Source organism: Phoenix dactylifera, chromosome 15 (genome assembly GCF_051530095.1).
Source record: "Phoenix dactylifera cultivar Ajwa chromosome 15, Ajwa_hap1_PhDact_Kaust_v1.1, whole genome shotgun sequence".
Classification (NCBI taxonomy): Eukaryota; Viridiplantae; Streptophyta; class Magnoliopsida; order Arecales; family Arecaceae; genus Phoenix; species Phoenix dactylifera.
Genome location: NC_143204.1, coordinates 1291005 through 1296232, shown reverse-complemented (window position 1 = coordinate 1296232; position 5228 = coordinate 1291005).

Genomic DNA, 5228 nt, shown 5'->3' with positions numbered 1-5228 from the left:
AAACAAGTTACATTTTTGGTTTTACTTTCTTTGGCTTTTACAAAAAAGTTTTTAAGAAATTTTTGCTTGTTGTTAGGCTTATACCCTAAACCAGTTTTATTAAATACAGCTCTTTGACTATTAAGAATCATTTCTAATTTTTCAGAACTAAAGGTAAACTTCTCAACTATAGATTTATATTTTTCAAGTTCTATTGTTAAGTTCAGTTTTTCTGTTTTTAGAAAATTTAGATCTTTTGTAAAGTTATCTTTTAGAGTTCGGTTACTGTTTTTAAGTTCTGAAACTTTCTTAGTTAGTTTTTCGTTATATTTAATTAAAGCATTAGTTTTTTGAGTTAGCAATTGTTTGCTTGTTTTAAGTTCTAAGTTTTCTTTGATGATAGAGTCCTTATCCTTAATTAATTTATCGTACTTATGAGTATAAGATTGATCAGTTAGTTTCAATTCTTTATTTTTAAGGTTTATTGTCTTATATTCATTCATTAGTTCATTAAAAGCATCATACAATTTATCAAAGGTAAAATCTAAATGTATTTCAGATATTACCTCATTTTCGTTCGCCATAAAATAAAAATTTGCTTTTTCCTCTTATTCTCATCCGATAATGATGATGATTGATCGGAGTCTGTCAAAGTGGAGACAAGAGCTTTCTTCTTCTTGTATTTGCTGCCTTTCTTCAGCAAGGGACAGCCGATTCTGAAATGTCCCGGCTTCTTGCATTCATAGCATCCGATTCCCTCACTTTTTCTTTCTTTACCTTTATCCTTGTTGTAGGAACTTGAGGAACCTCTCTTCTGATGAAAGGACTTCTTCCGGTTGATGAATCTTCTGAACTTTCGCACGAGAAGAGCCTCATCTTCATCTCCCTCATTGTCTTCTTCTTTACTGCTGCTACTGCAAGAGGGATCCTTGTTAGAAGATGTGGACTTAAGGGCAATTACCTTTTTCTTGTGGGAGGACTCTTCTTCACTATGTTGCTTCATTGTGAGCTTATGTTTTTAGAAATATGCCCTAGAAACCAACGTGGCTGACACATATTTGTAATCTGGGGCATAAATTTGTAATTTGACACTTATTAATAAATAAGATTGGGCAATTTATTTTTCATTCATCTTTGTATGTGTCCATGAATCGTCCAAAAAATTAATAAATAATGACACATAATTTCAAAAAGTTGAGAATTTGAGACATGTGTCATTAGGGATTAATTTCTAAATGCTCCTGATCGATGGATCCATCACGAGGGACGGTGATCGATCCGCTGAGATTAGTGCACAGATCACTTAGTCAGATGGACGACTCTCGAGTCCACGGTGTAGAGACATTGGAGTGATTATGCAAGTACTTATTAGAGAATAAGGTACTGAACGTGACCAAAAATAGTAGTCACATGGATGTCTATCCACTCGTCAGTGACTACTTATGCTGCAGTTGTATGACTGGTCCTTTGACATGCGATGCCTCAGCTATTCACTGTAAGGTTGCTGTAGTTTGACGAGCATGTGAACTTGGGTCCTAGTTATTCGGGTCCTTGTAGTGCGAATTGGCTGCAGTAGGTTCATTTTGGAATAGGGTTGCATCTAGATGGGATCTATCGACCTTGATAGATTAGGAGTGATCCTATGTGATTTATGAGACTGAGTTCGATAAATTCCTGGCCAGGTATTTTAGAAAAAGAGTTTTTCATATCTCGAACTGGAAGTCGTATAAATTTGATATATGACAGATGATAGGGTTTGATGAGATATCCATAACCTCCATCACGTCGGGATCCATGATAGACGGACTGTATCATACGCTAACTGCACCAAGAAGTTCAGATATTCCATTCTGCCGGGTTGCCACCACATACTGCTAAGTGTCACTAGTGGATTGTAAGACTCGAAGGCATTCACTTGGTGATCAGTGAACCCTAAGAGTAGAACTGAAATCGTTTCAGTTCACTGAAAGAAGTTTCAGTGATATTGAGATGGAGATCTCAATATTTCTCACTACCAGTCAGAATAGAACCTACGGGGTCACACACATAGAGGATTTAATTAGTCAGACTATCATAATTTTGATTTGAAATCATAATAGAAATCAATCATCAATATGATTGGTGATTGAATTAACCCACTAAGTGTTAGTGAGTTAATGGAAGAAGAATTAAGTGGAATTGATTGCAATTGGATTGCAATTGGGCTGATCTAATGAGCCAAATCAAATTGAGTTTGACACAAATTGATTTGGGTTCATGATTGGGTCAATTTGATTAAACCAAGATTTGTGCGGATTTTAAAGACCGCATATCCTCGTAGGATGAATATGACTTAAGTCATGTTCACACTATGCGGACTTTAAAGTCCACATGGCATCGTAGGATTGATAAGTTTTTAATAATTTATAATTTAGCTATCTTTCCATAGCACTTATCAATGTTCTTAAACTGATAAATACATATGTTACCATGAAATTGAATAAACATTGAAATAAATTTAAATTATGGTAAGAGGTAAATAATTCTTTTCTTAAACCAGATTCTGAACTTGTCTCTCTCTTGATTGCAATCTTTCATGAAAACTACAGAAAAAACATATAAGGAGATTGTGTTGACCCGGCTAAGATTATAATTAAATGGGCTTTGGTCTTGATTAGATTAAAAGTTATAATTGTATAGAAAAATATTTGATTAACCCTCTTATTAAGTCACGGTCCTGCTTTTAGCCTTGTTGAGTCCGGTCTGAAACAGTTTAGCAAAAATTAAATTTAAACGACATTGGGCTCGAGAGTAAGTTCAAGCAAATCAACGATCATGACCCATCTCAAACCCAAAGTCAATTCTCAACCAATTCATTACCTGCCTTCATATAAAATTGATAAATTTAAAACAAGAAAAAAAAGAAAATAATGAATATAATAAAATAAAAATAATTTCGGGAAGAATCACTAAAAACACTGTTCATATAAACAGTGTCCCGTAAAAACACTGTTCATATGAACAGTGTCCCGTGAAAACACTGTTCATATGAATAGTATTAAAAAAAATATATATAATAACAAATGAGTTCACTGTTTTCTTCTTCCCCCCTCCCCCGCAGTGCATCACGGCCGAGATTCCCGTCGATTCTCCCGTTCCAGCCACGAGATGGCACCGCCTAAGAAATTCTCCACGCGGTGCAGCCAACCTTCCGTTCCTCCGCCTGCGCCTCCGCCTCCGCACAGCGGCCATTCGAGCGATCCTCCCAGCCGCATCAACCGCGTGCCATCCGCCGCCCGTTCCACCTCCCAGCAGCCGAAAATCACTCCTCCATGATCAACGCTTCCAGCATCCCATGAAATCAAGCATCTAGCCGTCTCCCTCTGCCAGATTTGAGCCATTCCAACCGTCCGCAATCCCATGGAATTGGCGAATCTTTCTTCTTTCACTCCACATTAATCCCGCAGCCAGCTCCCATCGGATGAGCATCCGGGATTCGCATCCTCACCAGCGTACTCCCAGGGGATCCATCACCGGTGAGAGGGTCTATATGAAGAGGCCATCGACAAAGAGAAGGGGGGGAGAGCTCGGTTTGAAGAACAGAGGAGGCTCTGTTCGGGAGAAGAAGAAAGCCGAGAGGGAGAGAAAAAGAAATAAAAAAAAAAAGAGAAAGGAGGGGGAAAGAGAATGTTTTGTGATATTTTGGGAATCATGGGAGGTGAAGGCTTTTATTTGTAGATGGGAGGTCATCCAGAAGCCATGCTCAGCTAAACATCCAATCTAGGGCTGGATGAAGCCCTAGCAATGTATCAGGGCATTGTAGTTCTTACTCTTTTAATATTTTTGGAGCTTGTTTAAATTCTAATTTTCAATAAAATATTCCTTTATGATATTTAAACTTTGAGCATGCTAGTTACTAATCATGTTTGCTAAAGTAGTCTAAAATAATCCATGCCTAGGAAGATGAGGTGTGCTGCACCCTAGATTAGCATACTTAGGTAGACACTTCATGCTATACCGAAGATGGATCTTCCTAACACTCTTTATGTTTTTATTTTAAAAGGCTTGTAGCCAATTTTGCATGCCTCTCCAAAAGATAAAAATTAAGAACACAATCCCTAATGCAATGCTACGTGGTGGATTCCAAACCCTAGATCCATCTACTTTGATAAATTTCAATTCATACTCATAGATTAATTTAGTTAAATCAAGTTAGCAAATTCTTCTTCGTGATTTATTTTTAAAAGAAAAATAACTTATCTCCAATTCCTGTGGACCGACACCCGTAATCACTATCCTACAGGATACGTGCTATTGCGTGGTTTATTTTTGAAATTGAAATAACCGATCAATTTTTGGCGCCGTTGCCCTAAAACTGCCCCAATGGCATAGTCGGATGCGTCACACATTAGTTCAAATGGAAGGGTCCAATTAGGAGGCCGTATGATAGGTGCAGTGGTCAATTTCGAGCGAAGATTTTCAAATGCTTCTTTGCATGCTTCATTAAAGACAAAGAAAGTGTCCTTGGCAAGAAGATTGCACAAGGGTTTGAAAATTTTACTGAAATTCTGAATGAAGCGACGGTAGAATCCAGCATGGCCAAGGAATGATCGGATTTGTTTCACAGTTTTAGGTGGAGGAAGATGGGAAATAAGATCGACTTTGGCTTTATCTACTTCAATGCCCCTCTTGGACACGACGTGTCCTAAAACTATGCCTTCTTGAACCATGAAATGTCTCTTTTCCCAACTTAATACTAGGTTGGTCTCCTTACATCTTTTCAAAACTAAGGTCAAATTGTCCAGACAATCGTCAAAAGATAGGCCAAAAACTGAGAAATCATCAATGAACACTTCTAAAAAGTTTTTCACCATATCTGAAAAAATGGCCATCATGCATCGTTGAAAAGTTGCGGGTGCATTGCATAGTCCAAAAGGCATCCTCCTATATGCAAATGTCCCAAATGGGCAAGTAAAAGTGGTTTTCTCTTGATCGTCCGGGTAAACAGGTACTTGATTATATCCAGAATAACCATCTAAGAAGCAGTAGAAACCTTGACCAGCCAACTGTTCCAAAATTTGATCTATGAAAGGTAGAGGGAAATGGTCTTTTCTAGTCATCGAATTAAGTTTTCTGTAGTCAATACACACGCGCCAACCCGTGGTTGTGCGTGTTTGTATCAATTCTCCTTCCGTATTTTCAACCACAGTGATACCTGATTTCTTGGGTACCACTTGTGTCGGACTCACCCACTTACTATCAGAAATTGG